This window comes from Delphinus delphis, chromosome 9 (genome assembly GCF_949987515.2).
Source record: "Delphinus delphis chromosome 9, mDelDel1.2, whole genome shotgun sequence".
Classification (NCBI taxonomy): domain Eukaryota; kingdom Metazoa; phylum Chordata; class Mammalia; order Artiodactyla; family Delphinidae; genus Delphinus; species Delphinus delphis.
Window position 1 is genome coordinate 82,325,173 of NC_082691.1, and position 26,590 is coordinate 82,351,762.

Genomic DNA, 26,590 nt, shown 5'->3' on the forward strand with positions numbered 1-26,590 from the left:
ATTGGGTTGTCTGCCTTTTTCTCATTGCTTTGTAGGACTTTTTTTCTTAATAGGTATTCCAGACTATATACAAGCACTTTGATTGTTATGTATATTGTAAATGTCCCGTCCCATTCTGTAGCTTGCCTTTTAACTCTCTGCACTAAATCCAATAGGAGACATATATTAAAGTCTTTGTGGCAGGTTCTGATAGACATATATTCAGAGTACCGTTAGAGTACAAAGGAAGAATTGCCAATTAAACCTATGAGGAGTGGGAACTCTAAAAATGTCACACGAAGGTAAATCTTGAAAATATACGTTCATATTTTCCAGAAAATTAAAGGGGCCCTCATGAGTAGAAGGAAGTGAGAACAAAGCGAAAGAGAACACAATCTAAGGGTCACAGGTGATATTGATACTTTGGGAGTATATGGGATTGTGAAGAAAGAATGAGTAACAGGAAAGCAAAGATCAAATCTTGGTAGCCATATTTAAAGGAGGTATCCAAAAAAAAAGGAACAATGAGACAAGAAAGTTGAAGAGTGGCCCCTGAAGCAGGAAGAAAATCAAATCAGGAGAGTGTCATTAATAATCTCAAAGGCAGAACCATACCAAATACCAAATGGGATATTAAATTTTCAGTGTCAACTTGAATAGTCTGTGGGATGGGGTCCAGCTGTTTGATCAAACACTGGTCTAGATGTTGTGAGGTAATTTTTAGTTGTGATTAATGTATAAATCAGTAGACTGAGTAAAGCAGATTATGCTTCATGATGTGAGCAGGTCTTAGCCAATCAGTAAAAAGCCTTAGGAGGAAACACTGAGATTCCCCAGAGAAGAAAGGAATTCTGTCTCCAGTCTGGCTTTGGACTCCAGACTATAACTTCAACCCTTTTCAGCCTGCCAGGTCTCTGCTCACTGGCCTGCCCTACAGATTTTGGACCTGCCGGCCCTTGAAATCATGTGAGCCAATTCCTTAAAATAAACCTCTCTCTATATATACCATTGGTACTGTTTCCCTGGAGAACCCTAAAAAACACACCAGATAATACAGAGGTCCTAAATATACCCATGCCAATGTGTAGCTGAACAGGGTTGGAAGGAAAATTTATTAGGATTAAGAAAATCGTTGCAATATGATGCTTAGATTAATTTCAAAACTAATGAGGAGCTAATGGGAGAAGTTATATATTTAGCAATTGAAGTTATCAGAAAAATCAATATTTTAAATGGGAATAAATGATGTCAACAAGAATTGGGGGAGAGTGGCATTAATATATAAGGACTGCATGGACTTTTAAAGAAGGGTAATTTTCTAGTGATGGTGGTAGAATGGGAGTCTCAAGGCAAACGAATACTGATTCCTCTCTTGCCCTATAATTGCAAGAGAGAGCAGTACTTTTAGATGAAGAAACTTTCCCAAGAAAGGTCTATTCATCATCTATTCAGTGATCAATAGAACCCTAGGTATCATTGAGAAAAGGTAAAAGGAGTGTCTAAGATTTAGAAGGATATTTTCACTTAAAATAAATATTCCCTGTGGTTTTAAAAAAAGATTTAAGGGCAGATGTGTGGTTGTCCTGTGGCGAAGTAGAGCTGAGCGGGATGGCAACGAAAGAGAGTTTCAGAAGCTGTGGATAAAGAAGAAGAAAATAGAAGGTTGTTAAGTATTATAGGCAATGGATAGCATATCAGCTTTGGAGTCACAGAGATCTGGGTTTAAATTCTGCATTCATCTAATACACACACACTTACAACCTGTGTGACTGGGGTATGAAGCAGAATTTTCAAAAAGTAACCCTAAATGCTCTTTCAATCACCTGAACAATAAAATAGCTAGAGTTGGAGCCCTCACTTTTCCCAAGGGTTAGGGTCACAGTGTTCTCAGAAGAGGGGCTACAACTTCGCCCTGGGTTCCAGGGTGCCCAGATCTGGAGCAGCTGGTTTTCTCACATTGCTGACGACTAAATGCAGATTGCCTGCCATCCAAAACAATGTATCTGCACTATCTTAACAAGAGGCTCATACCCTGGCCTCGTAGGAAGAGAGAGCAGTTAGGGCAATGTTCTTCCACTAGAACATAAGCCCACTCTGTATCCAGCACGGGGTTGCTCCTTACCCACTGCTCTGTGGGATGTTGAGCCTCCAGGAGCATGTTCTTCTCTTACTGACATCAGCCTGTAAGATTCTCCAATAAAGCCTATTCCTCGACCATGTGATTCTACAGAATTCTCCCTGAGCCCTGCTGCACAATAGCAACCTGAGACAGGTAACAACCATCCTTAGTTTTGATATCCTTACCTGTAAAATAGGAACTACAGTAATGAGTTATTGTGATGACGGAACAAGATAATGTGTTTAAGATACTTAGCACAGGGTCTATTTTATATGACTAATAGAAGAAAATTTACTTATGGGCAGAATGAAACTAAATAGCCTCAGTTTCCCAACTGAATGATAAGTCATGGTTCTGGCCTCAATAAAATCACTCTCAAGATAATGAAATAGAGAATGACAATAGAGTGTGTGGGGGGTGTGATTGGGGGTAGTGTGGCTGGAAAGGATATTTCCAAAAAGGGAGGGACTGGCCAGAAGTAGATCTACCTCTGCAAATTTATCCCACTAACAATTGTAGATTGTATTTTCACTTGTAATAATGACTCAATATTTCTTTGTGTTTGTATATATACATACAATTTATGTATATACCAAATGTATGAGAAGTCTCTGAATTATCAGGAGTAAAACTCTTGCTATATGACTGAACTCTGAGAGGATATATGTATCTATCGCCATTGTTGGACTGATTGAATATCATTGGGGGGGGTCTGTTTTCCTCTGTTTAAGATGACAAGGACAGGGAACTGTGAGGTGGGAGGTTCTCTATAAAGTAGGTTATTATAAAGAAGCTGGCCGGAGGAAACAGTAAAAGATAAGCTCTAATTGTGTAAATAAGGCAGTCAAAGCAAAGACAAATTCTTGTGTTGGAGCTGCTTCTGAATTTATTGCTACTGCTACTAGCGCTGGCCAGAAGGACCAAAACTTCAGTTATGGACAATATTGGAGAAATGAAATCCCACTTGGGCCCACTGAGATGCAGCCTGTGTACCTGTAGAGATGAGACTGGGAAGGGAGAAGGTGAGCATGGGAGCAGGAGAGTAAGAGTGGAGCTGATCAATTTCATTATGCATCCTTGTTCAAGAAAAGAGCCAGCTGGATAGGAAGGGGCACCAATCCCCACAGGACTCTCCGGACAACTCAAGGAATTCTACTCTATCAGAATTTAATCCTGTAGACTACTCAGACCCTTGGGGCCTTTTAAATGCAAATGGAACCAAGAATAACGGAAATCTTACTATAAATGAACTAATATTTGGATCTGAGGGTAAAGGAATGTAGGAAGCTTTTCTCCATGGCAGTTGTGGGGTAGGATGGAGAGAAGACAAGAGTCCTGGTACTCTGAGGGAGGGAGAAACAGGCTGGGAGGAGATGGGGCCAGAAGTGAAAGGCGGGGATGGAAAAGACCATGTTGCCTAATCACAAGAGGACGTCAGGCTTTCCCTGGGAGGAGGGCCTTGACAGAGGAGTGGGAGGCCTAACCAACACTCTCTGTATCTTTAAAGTCAGAAGACACCCCTGAGAACCAGCATTTAAATTTTCACACTGCAATCTTTGAAGTTTTGCTATAATTGTATCAAACTCTGTAGTAATGACAGATACACAGACTTGCTGTAGAGTAAGAGGTAAACAGAATGGTGAGGAAATGCCTCATCGTTGAGTCCCAAAGGCCTCTAGTTGTCACCCACCAAGGATAGTGACTGCTAAGGCCACTGTCTATGTCCTTGCTGGCAACATTGGGTGACCTGTGTTAAAAAAAAAAAAAAAAAAGTGTTGGGAAGGGAGCTGTCTTCAGGACACAGTATAACTCTCCACTTGGAAGATGTGTTCAATATGTCATCCTGGGAAGGGTGAACTCTTCCAGCAGCACATAATGGGAAAATACTGTGGCCCTGAGCAATAAATTGAGAATATTTCAGAATCTCAAAAACTACTTCCATTGCTTCTCCTAACTGCAGAATATAGGAGTTTACACTGTCCTAACAACAACAACAACAACAGCTGCAATTTTTCTCTTCCCTACCATGGAAGAGTTCCTTACTAACTCTGAATTTAGTTAAGGTTACTTTAAATGCATTATTCTTTCAGGAGTTGATTCCTAACAAATGTCAAATCCCACGAAAGTAAAATAATCGCCTTCCAAATATCAACCTTGTAAAACAGACGCAAGATCAGAAAATCAGTAGGTCATACTTTATGGGCAAATTCTTTTTGTAGCTAATGATTGGTTTATTTAACCACCCCTCATGAAATTATCACAAAGAATGGTGTTCCCCTCCCCTTGCTCCACTACCCAAGCCCTCAACAGGGAAGAGTTGGCTGGAGAAGTAAATAACTTAATAATTGCCTTAAACTTCACTAATGTTAATAAGATATGGCATCTCCCCTAAAGATCACAGTAGTCACTGACTGGAATAACAAGTGACAAGAAACCAAATTGTCAACATGGGTACAAAGAATCTGCTAATTTATTGAAGGTTGGTAAATAATAGGAAGTGTTATATTAACATTATTCCCTTGTGATCCATTTTCAACCGAATCCTTTTATTAGCAATGTTTATTTTCCTGATTTTGAAAATAATAAATGCCCCTTTTGGAAAATCAAGGCGATAGAGAAAGATACAAGAAAACAATAGTAATTAATAATAAAGCTACCAGCCATACACACTCATTTCAACAGACCAGCATTCTTCTTTCAGTCTTTTGGTATATGTATGTCTTATCCATCACACCATGTATAGGATTTGCATTTTATACTTAAAAGGATGTTCTCTTTTCATTAAACTACTGTAATATTAATGCCTATATTATATTCCATTTTACTGCCATTTGTGTATTTTTTCTAACAGTAAAAGCCTTAACAAAAATCTTCACGCACAGATACTTTTTACTTCAGATTGTTAGCGTAAAACTCTTGGAAGAGGTATTTCTGAACCAAAGTGTAAGAAGAGAATAACTGGCAAGTTATTTTCCAGGAAGTTTTCTTTATTTTATAACCTATTTAATTCTTTGCCAGCCATATAAAAGAGCACTCTCATCTCTCTGCCCTCTCATCAACCCAAAATATTTCTACTGCATATATATTCTAATTCAATAGGTGAAAAATGATGCCTCAAGTTATGTTTAATCGATCACTTCTAAAGCTTAATTGTTTTCATAGTCAAGTGCAGTTTCTTGTGTGAATTGTTTGAATATGTTCTTTGTTGATTGATATTTTAGGATTTTGAGGGAGGTTGTTAGAAATTTGTATAACCATTACAAATATTCAATACATTAATGTTTTCTTTTATATTTGAAGCAAATCTTTCTCCCCACTATTTCTCCTTAACTTTGTTCATAGTGTTTAAGCTTTTTATTTAGTTAAATCTATTATTTCCCTATGTGATTTTTTCCCCTCAGTTCCTTTAAGTTTAGAAAAATTCCTCCTCTTCTACAGATTAGATATGCGTTATCTACATTTTTTAAATAATTGATTTATGGTTGGCTACTACACATAAGACCCTGATCTGATCTCACTGTGATTATATTGGTGTATGGCTTGAGGTAAAAGTTAAACTTGTCTTTTTCAAATAGGAAAGCACATTATTTTTTTCCAGAAATTCAATTCTACTATATTCCAGGATCTACTTTTGCATAGGCCAGTCTAATCTTATTTTAAAGGCTGTCTACGGATTTTTAAAAAAATTGTACTTGCTTTTTGTTACTGTTAAAATTAAATGAAACTAAAACTTGTTAATAAAATTAGCTAACAAAATTTTCCACTGCTGACCAGATATTATAAAAAACATTGAACCTATCATGTTTAATGGTGCATAGATTTTCCCAAGCTGGAGAGCTGTGAAATAGAGTGTAACCAACGATCTGAGTGTAACTGTGATTAAACTTTCCAATGTTGGAAGACACTTTTAATGGAAGCTATTATCTATATTTATAGCAGTTTCATTTTTTACTTTAGCTGTTTCTTACTCATTTTTTTCTCCTTTTTCTGCAGTTGATTTGCAAAGTATTCCATTAATTGCCTCGTAACTGTCATATCTATGGAAAATTCTTAGCATGCCTTAAAGTGATCAAGAAAGCTCTTGGGTGTTGAAATATACTATTTTATTTTTAGATCTTTGTGTCTCATCTGGATTCTGCTTAGGCAAACCTAGTTAGATTTAATGATGCTGTCACACATTTGCTGTTAAATTGTATTGATCTGGGTCAATCAGACCCTTGAGATATGTTTGCCCCTCTAGGATCCTTGCCCAGACTAGATGTCCCTGCAATTTCTGTCCAGCTCCTAAGCCAGAGGCATTTAAGCTGGCCAACAATGGTCTCTTGCTTTGATAAAGTCTTGTATCTGGAGGTCTAAGCTTAAGAATGAGAAATAGAATTTGTATGGTCCTGTCTGATGCTGAACTCTAGCTTTTGCCTGCACCCCTGGGCTTGCCTCATGGATCTCCTATGTAAAGTCATGATTTTTGTTTGTTTGTTTGCTTTGCAATGTCCGGCTACAAACCATTCTTAGTGCCCACTGTTCTGAGCACTGAGTGTAGAAATAGCTGTTCCCTCTCTGCCCCAGTGTCACAGGTGCAGCAGGGCAGCTGTACCCATGATGCCGGCAGGTCCAGCATCTGCAGGGCAGCGTCCCCTCCCTCCCACCCAGAAAAAGTCATGATTTTTAAGGATCTCTGTTCCTACTAGGATTAGCCGGATGGGGTAACTTCTCCAGGAGCGGGTAGGGTAGGGTAGGGAGGGATTGAGGTGTCTATATTCAAGAATAACAAATTCTAGGCCAATACAACACATCATGAACTACCCCAATACAAGGTTAGTAATATATGAAAATGTTTTTAAAGGAAATGTTGTTTATCTTATAAATAAAATAAGAAAAGAAAAATGATCGCCAGACTGGTATCTTCTATAATTTGGGCAATACGCACTTTACGCCAAGAACTGTATCATGCACTAGAGACAAAGGGTTAAAAGATATAGTCCCTGCCCCCAAGGAGCTCATGGCATGGCGAGCAGACTTACTAGTAAGTAGTATAAAAGCTATGAGAGGGAAGCACTAAATGATAGGGAGCAGACGGAATGGATGCCTAGCTCAGACTGTAAACAGCTGGAAGACTTCTTGGAGACGGTGACCTACGAACTGAATTTTAAAGGAAGAGAATTTCAGGCAGATGGAATAGCACACTAGAAGGCTCAAAGCTGTGAGGAAATAGCCCACTTACAGCCCTGCAAGCACTCCGGCAAAGGTCTTAATTGGTTAGTGGCAGAAGATGGAAATGAAGGGTTTAATAGAGCCAAATGATTAAGGTTCTTATATGTCTTGCTAAGGATTCTGGATTCTATCCTAGGCTGTGGAGAGGTACTGAAGGATTTTAAGTAGTCAAGGGGAATGATCAGATTTGCATTTTAGAACGATTTCTCTGGCTGCAACCATATAACTGGGGAAGGATGGGGGGGACATAACAATACAAAACAAATAGAGGACGATTATAGCAATTCAGGAAAGAAATTATGAGGGTCTTATCTTACTCTGAAGAAAGATATTAAAGAGCTAAGGAGGCAAAATATGATTGTTGATTACATGGTTAAGGAGATGGGGATAAGGGAAAGAGTGAAGGCAGGTCCAGGATGCCCTAGATTTCTGGCTTTGGCAACCAGGTAAAACGTGATGACATTCACAGAAACGGAGAGCAACAGTGTGAGAGGAGACTTGGCTCAAGGTAGATACAACTATCTTGAGTTACCGACCAAATGTCCTGGTGGAAACACAGGGCCACGACTAGGGTGAGGTGAGTGAGGCACTCAATTGGATGCAAATATTAAGGGGCAAAAAAACTCAGTAATCAGAATAAATACTACATTAATGAAAAAAAAATTTAAAGCAAAATTAAGGCAGAAATTCATGAACAAAATATCAAAATATTAAATAAAGGCAGCATCAGTACCAGTGGCATGCCACCACATAGAGCCACCTTGGAGGAAAAGAAAAATCAGGAATACCTATCCTGGTACAGGATGCAGTGGCCAAACCCGGAAGCCCTGGCTCCTTAAAGGAAGCTGTGATTGAAAGAGATCGGATAGTCCTCAGCTGGGCAGGAGGTTTACAGAAGGTGTGTTTTGTGGGTTTCCCCCCAGCTTTATTGAGGTATAATTTAAAAATAAAATCGTAAGATATTTAAAGTGCACACTGTAGTAATCTGACATATGTATACATTGAAAAGAGTTCCTCCCACCTAGTTGTTTAACACAAGGAAGGTGTCCTTATTTCTTTTTACTCTTCTTTTATGAGAGAAGAAACTTGAAAATATCTGCTTTCTAGGTTAAAAAGGGCTGGCGATGGAAGGAGGGCTTTGGGAGCAGGAAGGTAGAGAAGCACAGGGAGAGATGGGGCTGGAGGGAAGGAGAGGAAGATGGGGACCGATGTAGGTACGTTAGTAAAGGTCTTCAGAACTAAGGGAGTTTCCACTTAGGAACTGACAGTGAAGGAAAGAGCTTTTATTGTCTGGTAACACATCAGCATATCATCCCTCTGCAGATCACTCTTTTTATCTTTTGTAATGTTTATAATATTTCCTCACATCTTTCTGCATTTTTTCCCATCCCCAAATTTAGAGGAATTAGTATGCCATACTTATCTCCCACAATCCTCCTCTCTTCTGAGCATCAATCAGCAGTTACTAATGTGAAGCTTCAACAACGGAAGAACAAAGAAGCATTAAAAACTGTTTGATGAAAATAATAGAAGCAGTGCTTAAGTGCTGCCCACATCGTTTCAAAAACGCTCTTACCCAACCTTCAGGTGGAAATTATACTCAAGGCTGCAATGGCTGGATCCCCAAGTTCACCACAGTCTGCACCTTAGAGCAATTTTTCCATAAAACAGTTCTTTTATTTTAGTAATAGAATATCTACTAAAAGGGTGAAAAACAATGCAAGCAAATGCAGTAAATGTTTGTTATTCGGAGAAGCAAGTTATTTCTTTGTCCCCTACCGTTGTTTGAGCTAAGTTCCAGAGGTTGATACTAATGGAATGGATTGCAGAACTACTTCTCAAACATGCTAAGTATCCAGGCTGTCAAATTAAAGGAGTCTCCAAGGCTGGTGCTTCTCTGGTCATCTCTAATTAGGCGATACTCTGCTGGAACCCTCACAATTAATCTTAAGAGTTGTTTTTCTCCTCCAGTGAACGGAAGGGGAATTTTTAAAGTGTATGTAGTGGCTTCCTCTTTGTTGTAATTTTATTTAGAGGAGTATGTTACAAAGATTGAGATATAATAAATTGTTCTATTTTCCCCCGTTGAAGGAAAACTAAACAAATAAACATAAATTTGCAAGAAAATTAACAAAAGGGATGCTTATCTTTTATATTATTTTATCAGTATTTAACTTATATTAAGATTATTTTTCAGTTGCATCCATGTCACAAAACACTCCAGGCATACCAGGGTATGTGCTACTCACTAAACGTTAAGTATATGTTTAGTAATGCTTTTCCACCTCTGGGATCTATTTGGGAAGGAAAAGTGTCATGTTATTTTTCTATACCTGGAATGACCCAGACTTATCTGCCTGTTAATACTTTATCCATCTGATGCTTCCTACAACATCCAGCCTTACCTGATAAGCTATTTTTTCTTTAATTTATCAAACAGTTACTGACTATCATAGATCAATGGATAAAACAATGAAGAAATGAATTAACTGATCAATGTGGTCAGATTCTATGGGCTACATATCTTTGTAACCCCAGTGGAGCCTACCACAGTGTCTGGAACATTAGCAAGTCAAATAGATATTTACCAAATTATTAATTACGTGTGTATCGCACAGATTGGAATACATTTTACTTCAAGGAATTCTCCCTAAATTATAATCATAGCTTCTGAGGAGAAAAGCATATATTTCCCATCAACCTGATCCTTAAAATCTTCAGAAGCACTTTTTCTGTAAAGGTAAATAAACTTTCTTTTAAATGCGGTGGGAGAAGCTGGTGGATGATTTCTGAATGTCTGGTTGCTGTCCTCAAGGCTTAGCAATCACCTGAACCTGAGGGACTTTTATCTAACCTTAACTCTGCACCTGACTGCCAAGCAGAGCTAATCACTTAAGTTCCAGTGAATTAATGGGTTCATCTGTAAAACACGATTGCCATCAAAGGACTTCAGAGGAAAAGACTAATGATAGAATAACCGAAATGACAGTAGATTTAAAGATTCAACAGTGCTATCAAAATTCAGGGCAAAGCCATTTTCCATACTGTCCCTCAAGTGTAACTGTGCCGCTTTTATGAGGATCGAATTCAAGAAAAATAAGCTTATAAGAGCTCTGTCGTGCTGTTTTGTATCTGCTGGATTGATGCCAGATGTCAATCCTGTTGCTTTCAAAAATTTAACACGGAAAGCAATTGGAAAATTCATATTTTCATTAGATGCCCAAGGACTCTAGACTTCAATGGACAAAACACACCCCCTATGACTTTGCAAAGACGGCTAACTAGAAAAGCAATTCATACATTTCTTTTTATCACCTTTTTCCTCTTCTATTTCCTTTCATTTTTCTACTACATTTTGAATTTGACTTTTATGTTTCTGCATCTGAAGCAGTTGGAAGGTTTTTGCAGACTCCAGGGTGCCGTTTTCAGTGTCTGATGAGGTTATCCCTTCGATGTGTGTCAAAAAATCACCTCCAGGCTCCAGATAAAGAGCCAGGGTGCCCCAGAAGTGCCCTAAGCCCTCTGGGGGCTTGATTGCCTGAGCTGCTTGTATCCTTCTAGCTGCAATGCATATGTTTCAGGGCAATGATAAATACTGGCTCAACGGAGAGCGATGGAAAGTATTCCTCAGAGAAATAAGATCTGCGTCTATTGGAAAACTGATTTTTTTTTCCAGGCACTGTGACATCTGTTCAGGGTAACTAAGCATCGCTGCATAAGGGGATAGAGGACATTAACTGAACTGGTGTTGGGTCCACAATGAAATAGAAGAACATCAGAACCAAAGCACACTCTGTTCAGATAGTTCATAGTGTCCTTTTAATCACCCACTTGACTTTATAAATCGATTTAATATGTGGGAGGTTGGTATAGAGCAGACAGAACAACCGTAATTGCACGATATTGGGACCACTAATGAACATAAAAAGCCATTTCATGTTCAGTGTTTGAAAGAAATCATGTTGGACTTAAAGGAAATCAGGAATCCAAGAATTCAATTCAAAGAAAATAGAGCTGAAGACTGTATCAGAATCAAGTACCTCATACCTCTACATTCTAGCAATTAATGATTGACTTTTAAGAAAACCTATTTCTGCAAGAATGCCAAGTAATCTTTTTTAGAGCTCACTTCTAAATATTTCTTACCATGTTCTCATTCGTTAGCTCAATTGATTCTCTTAAGAATCCTATAATTTAAAAGTTATCATAATCTACATTTTAGAGTTTAAAAAGTTGAGAGAAATAAATTACATAATTTGATAAGCGTGGTAAAGGGGCCCCTAAGAACTCCAGGCTCCCTCTCTCCATCCCTTCCTCCCTCCCTCCCTTCCTTCTTTTAATAAACATGTATATATAACTAGTAATTACCAAGCACTTGCAATGCACTGGGCAGTGCGCTAGGCTCTCCAAGGCAAACATTTTAAACTACAATAAGAGAAACAGGAAGCAATGCAATGAGTCAGCTAGTATGGGAATCAGTTTAGTCATAGTCGCTCCCAGCTGCAGGCTCAGAGTGTTGGGTTGGGCTGCCCTGAATTGCAACCACATGCAATGCAGCACCGTAGGAGCACAGTGGACCTGTCAGTTCACACTGCAGGTCCATTTATAGCTCTTATCTTAGTTAATACCACTGCTTATATATGTAAAAGGTACTTATGAATTATCATACAAAATATGGAAGGGACCTCAAGATACTTCTCGTCTCCTGGTTCTCAAATCTAACCATGTACCAGAGGCACTGGTGGTTTTTATAAGGAACAGATTCTTGAGCTTCACCAAGGACTTCATTATTTCCAGGAAGGAATTAAAAAAATAAATCTGTGTTTCTAGTAAACTCTCCCAGTGACTTCTGAGTAGCCTGTTTAAAAGGGTATTGGATTTATGTCATAGAGTGTTCTGCCTATGTTTTCCTCTAAGAGTTTGATAGTTTCTGGCCTTACATTTAGGTCTTTAATCCATTTTGAGCTTATTTTTGTGTATGGTGTTAGGGAGTGATCTAATCTCATACTTTTACATGTACCTGTCCAGTTTTCCCAGCACCACTTATTGAAGAGGCTGTCCTTTCTCCATTGTACATTACTGCCACCTTTATCAAAGATAAGGTGTCCATATGTGCATGGGTTTATCTCTGGGCTTTCTATCCTGTTCCATTGATCTTTCTGTTTTTGTGCCAGTACCATACCGTCTTGATGACTGTAGCTTTGTAGTATAGTCTGAAGTCAGGGAGCCTGATTCCTCCAGTTCCTTCTTTCGTTCTCAAGATTGCTTTGGCTATTCGGGGTCTTTTGTGTTTCCATACAAATTGTGAAATTTTTTGTTCTAGTTCTGTGAAAAATGCCAGTGGTAGTTTGATAGGGATTGCATTGAATCTATAGATTGCAAGATCCTTTCTGACCCACCTCCTAGAGTAATGGAAATAAAAACAAAAATAAACAAATGGGACCTAATGAAACTTCAAAGCTTTTGCACAGCAAAGGAAACCATAAACAAGACCAAAAGACAACCCTCAGAATGGGAGAAAATATTTGCAAATGAAGCAACCGACAAAGGATTAATCTCCAAAATTTACAAGCAGCTCATGCAGCTCAATAACAAGAAAACAAACAACCCAATCCAAAAATGGGCAGAAGACCTAAATAGACATTTCTCCAAAGAAGATATACAGACTGCCAACAAACACATGAAAGAATGCTCAACATCATTAATCATTAGAGAAATGCAAATCAAAACTACAATGAGATATCATTTCACACCAGTCAGAATGGCCATCATCAAAAAATCTAGAAACAATAAATGCTGGAGAGGGTGTGGAGAAAAGGGAACACTCTTGCACTGCTGGTGGGAATGTGAATTGGTTCAGCCACTATGGAGAACAGTATGGAGGTTCCTTAAAAAACTACAAATAGAACTACCATATGACCCAGCAATCCCACTACTGGGCATATACCCTGAGAAAACCAAAATTCAAAAAGAGTCATGTACCAAAATGTTCATTGCAGCTCTATTTACAATAGCCCGGAGATGGAAACAACCTAAGTGCCCGTCATCGGATGAATGGATAAAGAAGATGTGGCACATATATACAATGGAATATTACTCAGCCATAAAAAGAAACGAAATTGAGCTATTTGTAATGAGGTGGATAGACCTAGAGTCTGTCATACAGAGTGAAGTAAGTCAGAAAGAAAAAGACAAATACCGTATGCTAACACATATATATGGAATTTAAGAAAAAAATGTCATGAAGAACCTAGGGGTAAAGCAGGAATAAAGACGCAGACCTCCTAGAGAACGGACTTGAGGTTATGGGGAGGGGGAAGGGTGAGCTGTGACAGGGCGAGAGAGAGTCATGGGCATATACATAGTAACAAACGCAGTAAGGTAGATAGCTAGTGGGAAGCAGCCGCATGGCACAGGGATATTGGCTCGGTGCTTTGTGACAGCCTGGAGGGGTGGGATGGGGAGGGTGGGAGGGAGGGAGACGCAACAGGGAAGACATATGGGAACGTATGTTTATGTATGACTGATTCACTTTGTTATAAAGCAGAAACTAACACACCATTGTAAAGCAATTATACCCCAATAAAGATGTTAAAAAAAAAAAGACAAATTACAAAACAGCATATATAATGTAATCTCATATTTTTTGAAAAATTGTTTGAAGACTTTAGTAAAATTAAAATAATGCTTATTTCTAAAAAAAAAAAAAAGGGTATTGGAAAACTTAGACTACAGTCTTGCTTTTGATTTTTATTATTACACGATCTAGAATTGAGTTCAAATGGTCAGGTTTTGTGAGAAATGCTTCTGTTTAGTCTTGGAAATACCACCAGCAGTAGAAAATGGCTTCTAGTCCACGTAATCCCAGCCATTGGAGATGACAGAAGCAAACAGAGTAACCAAGTAGGCTAGGGTACGGAATCTGGACCCCTCTGAGACAACCTAAGAAGTGAGTCTGCCAGAGGACAGTGATCATTATAAGTGGGCTGCCTGTATCTCCTGGTATGTTTTGGACAAGCCCATCTCCCATGCCCTGCTTGTGGCATGGTGACAGCAGTACAACCTGAAGCCAGAAGTTGGGACAGTGGTTTCCTGATTCCCCCACTTCCTGATGAGGCAGTGCTGGTGGACCAGTTCTGGGGTGGTGTTCTTGGGTTCACCCTTGAAGGTCCAATCTGGAGCTCTTCCCAAAAAACTGTAAGCACTAATCTATCATGTGAGATTCCTTCCTGCTAAAAATGGAGTGGTTTCTGCTGTCTGTTGAAGAATAGCAAGTGATAAGGACATGAAGAATGAAAAGGAGGCAGGTGACAAACCAGGAAAAGAGAATTCTAGGCAGAGAGAACAGCAGGTGCAAAGGGTAGTGAGGCTGGAAAAGGGCTTGGCACGTTCAAGGAACAGAAAGATCATTGGTGTTGGAACAAACAGGTGGGAATGGGAAGGATGAGATATAGCAGAAGGCAGATAAGGTCTATGCCAGTGAGATCAAGTTCAGACTTTTTTTCCCAAGTATACTGGAAAATCAATTAAGAGTTTCAATCAGGCATGATCTAGTTTTAAAAACTTACTCTGGATGCCTTGTAGAAAAAGAAAGCAGGAAGACTAGTTATGAGGCTGTTTCAGCAGTAGTGGTGGTGACAGTAGTAGGCGTAGTGATAGCAATGGTAGTAGTAGCAGCAGCAGAGAGGGAAAGGAGGAATTAAAGATGAGTCCTCGGCCTTCCGTGGTGGCACAGTGGTTAAGAATCCATCTGCCAATGCAGGGGACACGGGTTCGAGCCCTGCTCCGGGAAGATCCCACATGCTGCAGAGCAACTAAGCCCGTGTGCCACAACTACTGAGCCTGCACTCTAGAGCCCGTGAGCCACAACTACTGAGCCCTCGTGCCACAACTACTGAAGCCCACATGCCTAGAGCCTGTGCTCCGCAACAAGAGAAGCCACAGCAACGAGAAGCCCGTGCACCACAACAAAGAGTAGCCTCCACTCACTGCAACTAGAGAAAGCCCATGCACAGCAATGAAGACCCAACACAGCCAAAAATAAATAAAATAAATAAATTTTTAAAAAAAAGGTGAGTCCTCAGCTTTTAGCTGAATCAAAGGATAGATGTGGTACAATTCACTGAAATGGGAACTCTTGGGATAGAATAAGTTTGTGTTTAAGACATCAAGAATTTTTTTGCACAACTTGAATTTGAGATGCTAACTGGACATCTAAGAGCCTATGTCAAGGAGAGGTTGTAAATAAGAGTCTATAAAAGAACAGTTTTCCATCTGGAGACCCTCATCTGAACCAGGTCAATTTTTTTTTACTACAAGAGTCAGGAAAAAACCCTCTGAGCACAGCACATCCAAGCGCCCATTTCTTATGTCGGCTATTATCATAGACCATAGGCAGTTCCACTCTATTAACCCTACTACCACCTCCCCTGTGTTTTCTCTGAAATTCATGACCACTTCCTCAGATCCAGTAAGGTCTGGACCTCTCCTGCCTAGTTACCATCAACAAAAAACTAAATCAGGCTCTCTGGTCATCTACAAGCCTCTTACTGCATGTTTGCTTCATACTTCTAACACAGACCCTGAGACAGTAACCTCCAGTCTTCTCAATTTTCTCTGGTAACTACCTAGAGAAGCTGACTTGCTCTTCTTTATAAATACACTCACGACATCATTAGCTATGATGTGCCACGATGCCAATCTCCTTGTTGTTGTGTAAACTTGCCCATCCCATATGCACGTTTTATCATCACAATCATCAACGTCATTGTGGTGGTAGTTGTTTTCATAATTATTAAATATTGAAAACTGGCTATATCAGTCATTCTTTGAAAGTATGCTTTATTTCCACCTAAGTGTATTTGCATGCATGAAATCTTTACAGGGAGAATACATACAGATATATGTGTTGACACACCTATGTTATGTATATATACATATGTATGTATACATGAATGTATGTGTATACGTATGTATGTATGTATACGTACATGTATATATATAAAACCAGCATTTTATCATCAATGTTATTTTAATTCACAGCCATTGAAACATACAAAACTTTTAGGATTTCACTATCTGAAAATATGGGAGAGCTCCAAAATGTTTAAGTGTTCAACCTTTAAGATGAAAGTATTCATCATTAAAAAAAAGAAAAAAAAGATCTTGGCATATTTAGGGATGGCAGTAAGTAACCAAAGGACCGTTTCTTTTAGGAAATTTCACTATGTTAACTTCAAACTACTTATTATTCTACATGTTGTCTGGTTTGCTAAAACCTAATGCAAGTAAAGAAGATCCAAGCAATCATTAAATATATCACTAGGAAATGAATTTTAGATAAAAGTTCCATTATTTTAAGATAGGAGAGAACACAAAATTGCAAGGGTTGGTATTAATTTTAATGTCATTGACAGTGTATTTAGTAGAAAGAATATGCAAGTGATATCAAGTGTTGTTTCTTTTTGTTTTAATATCCATGTGAACCTGAGAGAAATCACCTATTACACTGGGAAAATGTATAAAGAAGGTGATTAGTTAGGGCCCTCCAGAGAAACAGAACCAATAGGATGTGTGTGTGTGTGTGTGTGTGTGTGTATACATATATATATATATATATATATATGTATGTATGTATTTCAATATATATATTGAAAGAGGTTTATAAGGAATTGGCTCATGCACTTATGAGCCAACAATTATGGAGTTCAACAAGTCCCAAGTCAGCAAGCTGGACACCCAAGACAGCCACTGGTGGAGTTCCAGTTTAAAGGCTGTCAGGCTCAAGATACAGGAAGAGTCAATATTTCAGTTCAAGTCTTAAGGCAGGTAAAAGCCAATGTCCCAGTTCAGAGGCATTCAGGCAGGAAAAATCCTCTCTTACTCATGGGAAGGTCAGACCTTCAACTGATCGGATATGGCTCATCAACATTGGGGAAGGCAATCTGCTTTACTCAGTCTACAAATTTAAGTGTAAGTCTAAAAATACCCTCATAGAAACACCAGGAATAATGTTTGACCAAATACCTTGACTCCTTGTGTGCCCCAGTCAAGTTAACACATAAAACTGATCATCACAGTCGGTCAACATTCTCTCAGGATACAGGATCTTTCGTCTTTTCTAAAACTCCATACTAAAGAAAAGACTAACATGAATAGTAACTGACAGAGAGAGTACAAACCACTCTAAGTCTGCTTGTAAAAAGTATTATGTGCATTTTCCTCAGATCCTTATTTCCAAAGACTCCCATTATTCAAGATGCTTCATCCATACCCAATACCTGCCGTATCAACTGCAAAAGTCAATAAAACGCTCACTAAGACCTTGGTCCTTGTTACCTCGTGCCTACCTGGCAGTCCTATCACCAGTCTTTCTTCATAACAATCCATTTCTACACAATTACTTGATAAATCTTCCCCAAACATTACTAACGTCACAACCCTCCCATAGTCAAGAACCTACAATGTCTCACCAGAGCAGCAAAGGCAGATTAACTTTCATCTCTCCAAAGAGGCTATGGCTATTATTATGTATTAGACATTACAAAAAATTAAAAGTTAAAGTCCCTATATTCACCTTTAGAACTTCAAAGAGGAGTCAGAATTGTAAGCAAAGTGGAAACAAAATGAGTATTCTAATGGTACATGGGGTGTGCATTAGAAGCAAACTGTGACTGCCATCAGCTGTGTGTATTGGGGGAAATGGAGTACCAGTAAATATGTCATCTTAGTGGTCTTTCTTTCCTTCAACAACCGTTTATTTAGTGTCTTCTACACCCTAGTCTACACTAGGACTGGGGTTTCAAACCATTAAAGGCACAGCCCCTGACCTTATGGAACTCAGAAAACTAGCAAAAGTAATTCAATAATGACAGTATCCACTTATAGAAGGCTAACTTTAAGCCAGACATTTGCATTCTCTAGCATAGCTAGACACACAGTAGGTGTTTAATAATAATCTATGTGATACAATTGAATTAGATTAGGACACATCTAAATTTAGGCATTTGGATTTAATAAATGTATTTATTTTTCCTTTCGAAAAGGCTAGCCTGATCTCTTTCTTAAAAGTTTTTTTTTCCTTCCTTATATATAGTCCGTCTTAGACTCCTGACTTTTCAGTCTAATTGGCCTAATTTAAAAATCATGTTGGCAGCAGTATTTTCCATAACTATGTGGAGTTATAAAGAAGTTACCCAGAGAAGTGTATTTGACAGCTAAGTTATTTCTCTACAGAAATGCACTGAAATTTAGAAAGAGATCAGTTAGGCTTGTAATAACCACAGTTTTTCTATACTATCTTTTACTCCCCTGTGGTGTCTGCCCACGTCATTCTCTCAGAGTCCCGAATGTGAGAGCTGCTAGAAAGTATGACTTCATGATGTGACCTACCCACTTTTGCAGTAACCCCTTCTTTTTTTTTTTTTTTACATCTTTATTGGAGTATAATTGCTTTACAATGGTGTGTTAGTTTCTGCTTTATAACAAAGTGAATCAGTTATACATATACATATGTTCCCATATCTCTTCCCTCTTGCATCTCCCTCCCTCCCACCCTCCCTACTCCACCCCTCTAGGTGGTCACAAAGCACGGAGCTGATCTCCCTGTGCTATGCGGCTGCTTCCCACTAGCTATCTACCTGACGTTTGGTAGTGTATATATGTCCATGCCTCTCTCTTGTTTTGTCATAGCTCACCCTTCCCCCCCCCCATATTCTCAAGTCCATTCTCTAGTACGTCTGTGTCTTTATTCCTGTCTTACTCCTAGGTTCTTCATGACATTTTTTTCCTTAAATTCCATATATATGTGTTAGCATACGGTATTTGTCTTTCTCTTTCTGACTTACTTCACTCTGTATGACAGACTCTAGGTCCATTCACCTCATTACAAATAGCTCAATTTCGTTTCTTTTTATGGCTGAGTAATATTTCATTGTATATATGTGCCACATCTTCTTTATCCATTCATCCGATGATGGACACTTAGGTTGTTTCCATCTCCTGGCTATTGTAAATAGAGCTGCAATGAACATTTTGGTACATGACTCTTTTTGAATTATGGTTTTCTCAGGGTATACACCCAGTAGTGGGATTGCTGTGTCATATGGTAGTTCTATCTATAGTTTTTTAAGGAACCTCCATACTGTTCTCCATAGTGGCTGTACCAATTCACATTCCCACCAGCAGTGCAAGAGAGTTCCCTTTTCTCCACACCCTCTCCAGCATTTATTGTTTCTGGGACCTAATGAAACTTCAAAGCTTTTGCACAGCAAACGAAACCATAAACAAGACCAAAAGACAACCCTCAGAATGGGAGAAAATATTTGCAAATGAAGCAACTGACAAAGGATTAATCTCCAAAATTTACAAGCAGCTCATGCAGCTCAATAACAAAAAAACAAACAACCCAATCCAGAAATGGGCAGAAGACCTAAATAGACATTTCTCCAAAGGAGATATACAGACTGCCAACAAACGCAAGAAAGAATGCTCAACATCATTAATCATTAGAGAAATGCAAATCAAAACTACAATAAGATATCATCTCACACCAGTCAGAATGACCATCATCAAAAAATCTAGATGCAGTAACCCCTTCTTAAATGCCCCTATGGAACGTTGGTTCTCACCTCCTCCCTCTGGTCCAAAACTTCTAATGCATCTTCTATTCCATCTGTGCCCAGAAACTTAAAAAGCCAAGAAACTTCATTCTCCCTGAGGGTGTTTTAAAGTATCACTCTACTCTCATGCACAGACAGAATATTTGAGAACATTTGTAGGCAGAAGACAAAGTATCAGTGAAGAGGGAGAGACTAAAGAAATGGCAGCAATTGAGAGAGGAAAGCATGAGAGAGAAGAGGAAGGATCATGAACATGAGTGCAGGGGTTATTCTCCAAACAAGGCCACTGAGCTCCTCCTCCATCAAAGAAGAGCGGCAATAAACATGTCAAGGGGAGAAGGAAAAAGATAATAGTTTCTTTAAATATTTTGTGAGGTGGAAAAAAGTAACTACAGGAGACCCTAGCGAGTCTACACATTCTCCTTAAAGAAGTAGGGCGTGAGATCATTCACTTGGGAAGTGCAGCTGATTACGAAAAAGACTTAAGGCCACTTCCAAGATGTCTTTGGGCATGTATAAAATGTTAATAATTGTGGTGAGAGCCCAAAGGAAAGTGGACGGCACAAATGTATAATGGTGTAGTCACCAGAATCCTATAGCTCTCATCCAATTCTGGACAGGGAAGAGGTCAAAAGTGTGAACAACAGACCTGATCCTGGAGACAAATAATTCTAGGGACCGGAAATGGAGAGCCTTAGCGTGACTGACAGGCCCAGGCTTAGGAAGCTGGTGGGACAAACAGGAGCCTGCATGTACCATTAGTGTGAGCCGTCCAGGGACATGAGTGGCAGGGGTAAAAGAGTTCATGGACACAGCCAACCGTCGCCCTCCTTTATGCTGGGAGAGCAGGTCAAACTTGGCTGAGATACACAGCTGTGAACAGGTTTTCTCAAAAAGAGACAATTGAGAAAAATAAAGCAGGTCAATAACCATGCTGTCTCTACCTACAATTTTCTCTACATATTTTCAATATAGCCTTTACTTCTACTTCAAAGATTGTGACATCGAATATCTGAGAATTTTACCCCATATTATATATTATACCCCATATTATATATTACCAACCTACATGTTTATAAAAATTAAAATTCACAAAGCAATTATTTAATCAAATTAATAATAGACCTTAAGTTAGCAGTTCTTTTGGTTAATATCTGAAGAATTTTATGGAAACATCTCTTTACATAGAAACCATGCTGAGAACAAAAATTTATGATTATCTAAAAACTGTTTTCTATTTCTAGAAATAACTCTTTCAAAAGAACATAGTTGAGTGGATCTCTTAATTTGAACAGTGATGCCTTTCAGAATTGCAGTGAGTTATTTCTATTTTCTCATTTTTCCAGAGGAAAGGCTAAACTTGCTCCATATAGGGAAGTTTAAAAAAATGCATTCTTCAGGGACCAAATGTGTTCATACCTGACTATTTCAGAATCAGGTTCTGGAACAGGGGAAAAGATCTGATTCACAGAGGTTTTGGGTTTTGATTCAGAAATTCCACAACCTGCCATGAATCAGGTAAAAGAATTTGCAATGATGAGCTCTGCCTCTGCTGGTGAGTTCCTCTGCTGGTCAGAGGTGGAGGTCAGGACTTGTCAGGGTAGTCTCCATTGGCTACTTTGCAAGGGCATCATGGCCACTGAGAGTCAGATGTAGACGTTACCAGACGCTAGCTTTAGACTTTCCATTTGCTTTCCATGTCCAATCTCTAGAATTGTCTCTGGAATCAGCTCTGTTGTTCATGTGTTCTACCTCTTCCCTGTCCAGACTTGACTGAGAGCTACAGGATTCTGGTGACTATACCATTATACATTTGTGCCATCTACTTTCCTTTGGGCTCTCACCACAATTATTAACTTTTTACAGATGCTCAAAGACATTTCTCATGGAGGTGGCCTTAAGTCTTTCATAATTTGCTGCACTTCCCAAGCAAAGGATCTTACTCCCTACTTCTTCAAGGAAAATGTTTAACTTTCTAGGGTCATCTTACATTTCTCCACCTCAAAAGAAAATTAACATATAATCAATATTATATGCTGTGAGAGAATGTAAATACCTGGCTTTTGGAGTCAAAAGATGTGAGTCCAATTCCTAGACTAGTCACTTAAAAGGTAGGAGGTTTTAGGAAGTTACTTAACCTCTGTGAACCTCAGATATTTTTTTACCCATAAAGTGGGTGACATGCACTTTACAAAGTTACTGTGAAAAATAAATCAATAAATGAGATAATATATTTGATCATTTTGCATAATTCTTGGCACATGGTCAATAAATGGTCACAGTAGGCATTACTCATTTTTAACTTATTGGTCCTTGCAACAAAGAGGCATATTTTGAAAGTAATTCTTTTAACATAAACTAAATATAGATTTTATTTTCTAAACTTTATTAAGTGGTCAAAGTTGAAATGTTTATTCAATAGAGTATTCATCAGTATGAATGGTTTTAATCCCGTAGGAATTCTGCTGCGATCAAATACCAGTAACCCGGGAGGCACAGTTCAGGTATGGGACTAAAAGGAAAAGGAGGCATAAAGAAGGTTGTAAATGATTTCGTCAAGCCTTCAGTTCGTTCCCATGAAATTACACGATTACAGTCTGTGACAGTCACCATGTGTGAAAGATACAAGGGCCTTGTAACCACTGAGAGAACTTACAGAGGTGTGTTATTGGGAAGGCCTTGTGATAGTTCAAGTTTACCCAGGCTGCGATCCACCATAGTACTTAGCTGGGCAATCTTCCTCTGGAAAAATGCACACAATTCACCAGCCTCCAGGGAGCTGGGAAATTACAAATAGAGACTTGAGGAGTGGGTGGATTTTTCTTTCCTTCAAAGCAGCAGCTGTTATGATAAAAGGCAATCTTGAGTCTTTAAAAAGGAAATCAAGAAATACAAGGTGTTTACTGATTTCTTTAGCAAGTTCTATTTTTTCTCTTCCTTTACTTCTCTCTAAATTCCAACGTGATATTTTTTAAAGCCACATTCATAATTTTTACTTCTTCCTAATTTATAACACCTCTAGAAAAGGAGTGGATGTATCTCTACATCATAAACATACTCTTTCTTTCCTCGTCCTCCTTCCCTCTTCCCCTCTCTCTTCTTTCCTTCCTTCTTTCTTTCTCTCTCTTTATGTCTTTTTTAAATTTATTATTATTTTTTATCCATCTCTCTAATATTTAATACTAACAGGCAAGGATATACAGAATGTATACAAAGAAGGCTGCATCTCACCCAAACTTGGAAGCATATGTCAAAATAAAAAAAGATATCCTCATATATATCCTTTCTGAAAAATATTATTCACAGGTCTGTGTTAATTGAAAAAGAGTACAATAAAAATTAACAATTAAAATCTTTTTCATGTAATGGGGAAAGCAGTACTGATTTTTCCCTTAACTTTGATAATTTAAAAATATCTAGATCTCCTATTTGTTCAACAGTCAAATAATTTCATACCAATAAAATTTAGTACTCAATAGGAAAATAAAATTAAATATGATTCATGGGGCTTCCCTGGTGGCACGGTGGTTAAGAATCCATCTACCAATGCAGGAGACACGGGTTTGAGCCCTGGTCTGGGAAGATCCCACATGCCGCGGAGCAGCTAAGCCCGTGAGCCACAACTACTGAGCCTGCGCGCCACACCTACTGAGCCTCCGTGCCACAACTACTGAGCCCACACGCCACAACTACTTAAGCCTGCGCGCCTAGAGCCCAGGCTCCGCAACAAGAGAAGTCACAACGAGAAGCCCACACACCGCGATGAAGAGTAGCCCCCACTCGCTACAAATAGAGAAAGCCCGTTCGCAGCAATGAAGACCCAACACAGCCAAAAATAAGAGCAAATTAATTAATTAATTTAAAAAAATATGATTCATATGATGAGAGAAATAAAGGAAATAATAAAAAACAAAAAAATGACAAAAATATAAAAAAGATGTATAATAAACAAATAGTACCAAACATATGTTAGGTCAATGAAACTATGTTTATCACTGAATTAAAAGTTAGATATTATCAGATTGAGTTAAAAGACAAAATTAAAATGCATTCTACTTGTATTAAAAGTACCTTTAAAGTAAGGATATATAGCATCATAAAGATAATAGTCATAAATCTGTATGAATTGAGAACCTATACAAGAAGCAAAAAATACAACAAAAATAAGATATATATTAATATGTATAAATAACAAAGTTGCATAAAGAAATATCACTTTACTAAGAGATTACCATTTGTCTCTGATAAGCATATCTGATGAGCATGTTTATAAATGTTCACATATAGGTAGTTTTTACCGTAGAAAGAATAATTAAATTCCCTTAGAAAAAATGCAAAGTATGATCATAAACTAGGCTGCATATAAATTTGAAAAAAAGCAGACATCACTCAGGGACGTTCTTAGATTATGAAACAGAAAAATAAATATATAAAAGTACTCTAACCCTTTGGAGATGAAAGAGTTAGAATGCTTAAACTACTTAAACTACCTTAAACCACTATTGTTACATAGATTAGATACAATTATATTTACAGACAATATTTTTGAGGACAAATTACATTATATATAAAAATAAACTTGTTATAATAAAATCTATACCTGGAGATAAATACATAGCTTTAAATGTGTTATACATTAAAGGATAAAGAAAGAAAATAAATGGACCAAACATCTAACCTCAGAAATTAGGAAAGGATTCAGTGTGTGTATGTGTGTGCTTGTGTGTGTGTATGCAAGTGTATGCATGCACAGAAGGAAACAACAGATATAAAACAAAAGAAGGAAAAAATAAATATAGAGTTTATTGTTACCTAGCTAATTAATCAACCAATCAACAAATAAAAAAAAAATTCAGAATTGATAATGAAATCTGAGATATTTAAGAATTATTGAGAAAATTGTTGAAAAAATTAATCTGTCAATACAATCTTTGTTAAAATGGGAGTGGGTGGGTTTTGTTTTGAGTATTTTGAATTCAGCTGTTCACAGCATTGTTGCAGAGAGGGTTGAATATGAGACACTTTCACAGACCAGCTTCATCTTTTAAACAGGCAAATATATTAAAATCTATTTGTTACTGTATTTGCTCTAATGTTATTAATTTAAATTATAATTCTACTGCAGTCAACATTTGCCTAATGTTACCCATTAATGTTTTTACCATACCATATTACTACAGTTATAAAATAAAAATTTAGCACTTTGATATCTTTCCTCTTGTTACAGAATATGAGGTGTTTTTCTTTATAAAATGAAGCATCCATTCACCTCTGCCCTCACTAACGGTCTCTCATCTCACCTATGTCTTTATTCTATCAACAGTAAACTTCTTTTCCTGCATCTTCAATCCTTCCCTTTCCCCTGCCTCCTCTATGGTACATCAAATATCCACTGTTCTTTAAAAACATTTTTAAAATCCTCTCACCCAGTCTCTTCTCTTTCACATTATTTATATACTCATTGCCTCCAATTTCTTATTCCCTATTACCTTTGAACTCTTTGTGATTTGAATAAGATAGATGAATAGATGGATGGAAGATGATAGATAGATAGATAAATAGGTAGATAGATAGATGTCAAGAGTAGCCAGGGATGTAGGAGAATATGATGTGATGAGAGTCAAGAGATAAACATGTTGATTCCCTTGAGAAAATGAGTTCCCAGTAATTTTCATAAAATTAATTTCAGTTGAAATTCTTCATTTATTTATATGACTGTTTCAATCACTAGTCTCATGTCTTTTTTGTATACCCAGTAAAACATATTAATGCAATGAATGTTACATAGTAGAAGCTCAATATGCATTTATTGAATGAAAAATGCATTTGTTGAATAAATCATTGGTCAACTTAGTCAAATGCAGTTTAGATGTGAAATAAGATGACAAAAAATAATTCAATGAATTTTGTAGTATGGCGGTATCTTGTGATTATAACAAGTAGTGAGTGTGAAATTATGCAGTTTCCATATTTAATAGGAGATGAGTGTGAGGATACTGCATAGGTAATCAATTCATTTGAGCAGTTTGACTATGAATTTGCAGCAAATAAATGGAGGCTACAGATGGGGTCAAATTACAACAGTGTATAAACTCAGACTGATGAGATAAAGAACAAATTTCTTAATCTTTCCCCCAAACATGTATCAAACTCTAACAGTGTTTTGCCTAGAATACTGCAAAAGCTATTTGTTAGTGATCTCTCCATAATGTATTATTCCCTCAGGAATATGGACTCACATTTCTTTTTTTTTTCCAACTAAGCATAATTTTAATTGTACTTACAGTTATAGGTTAGCACATTAATATTTCACAATCATTTTCACCCTCCAAGAAGTCATCATCACTGATTAAAATCTTTCCAAATACTATGGAATCTTTCAAATTTTCTTAGAATTATAATAACTATAAATTTGTGCTTATAATTCACCAAGCAAATTTCCCTAGAGTTCTTTCCATTATAAATTTCTGATAATGTAAAAATTATTTGAAAATTTTTACATTTCTCTTTTGTGACATCATCTTTATTGGAGTATAACTGCTTTACAATGGCGCGTTAGTTTCTGTTGTATAACAAAGTGAACCAGCTATACGCATACATATATCCCCACAACTCCTCCCTCTGGCGTCTCCCTCCCATCCTCCATATCCCACCCCTCTAG

General features: G+C 37.8%; 1 protein-coding gene and 1 non-coding gene across 3 annotated transcripts in view; both read right to left on the bottom strand.

Annotated features, from left to right (window-relative positions):
• The window catches only part of GRM8 (glutamate metabotropic receptor 8), a 752,204-nt gene that overhangs the window by 209,727 nt on the left and 515,887 nt on the right, over positions 1–26,590 (bottom strand). The gene's annotated exons all lie outside the window — the stretch shown is intronic.
• Positions 6,584–6,717, bottom strand: LOC132431453 (small nucleolar RNA SNORA43). The gene has a single exon (XR_009520755.1). It is a non-coding gene; the product is annotated as a small nucleolar RNA SNORA43 (small nucleolar RNA).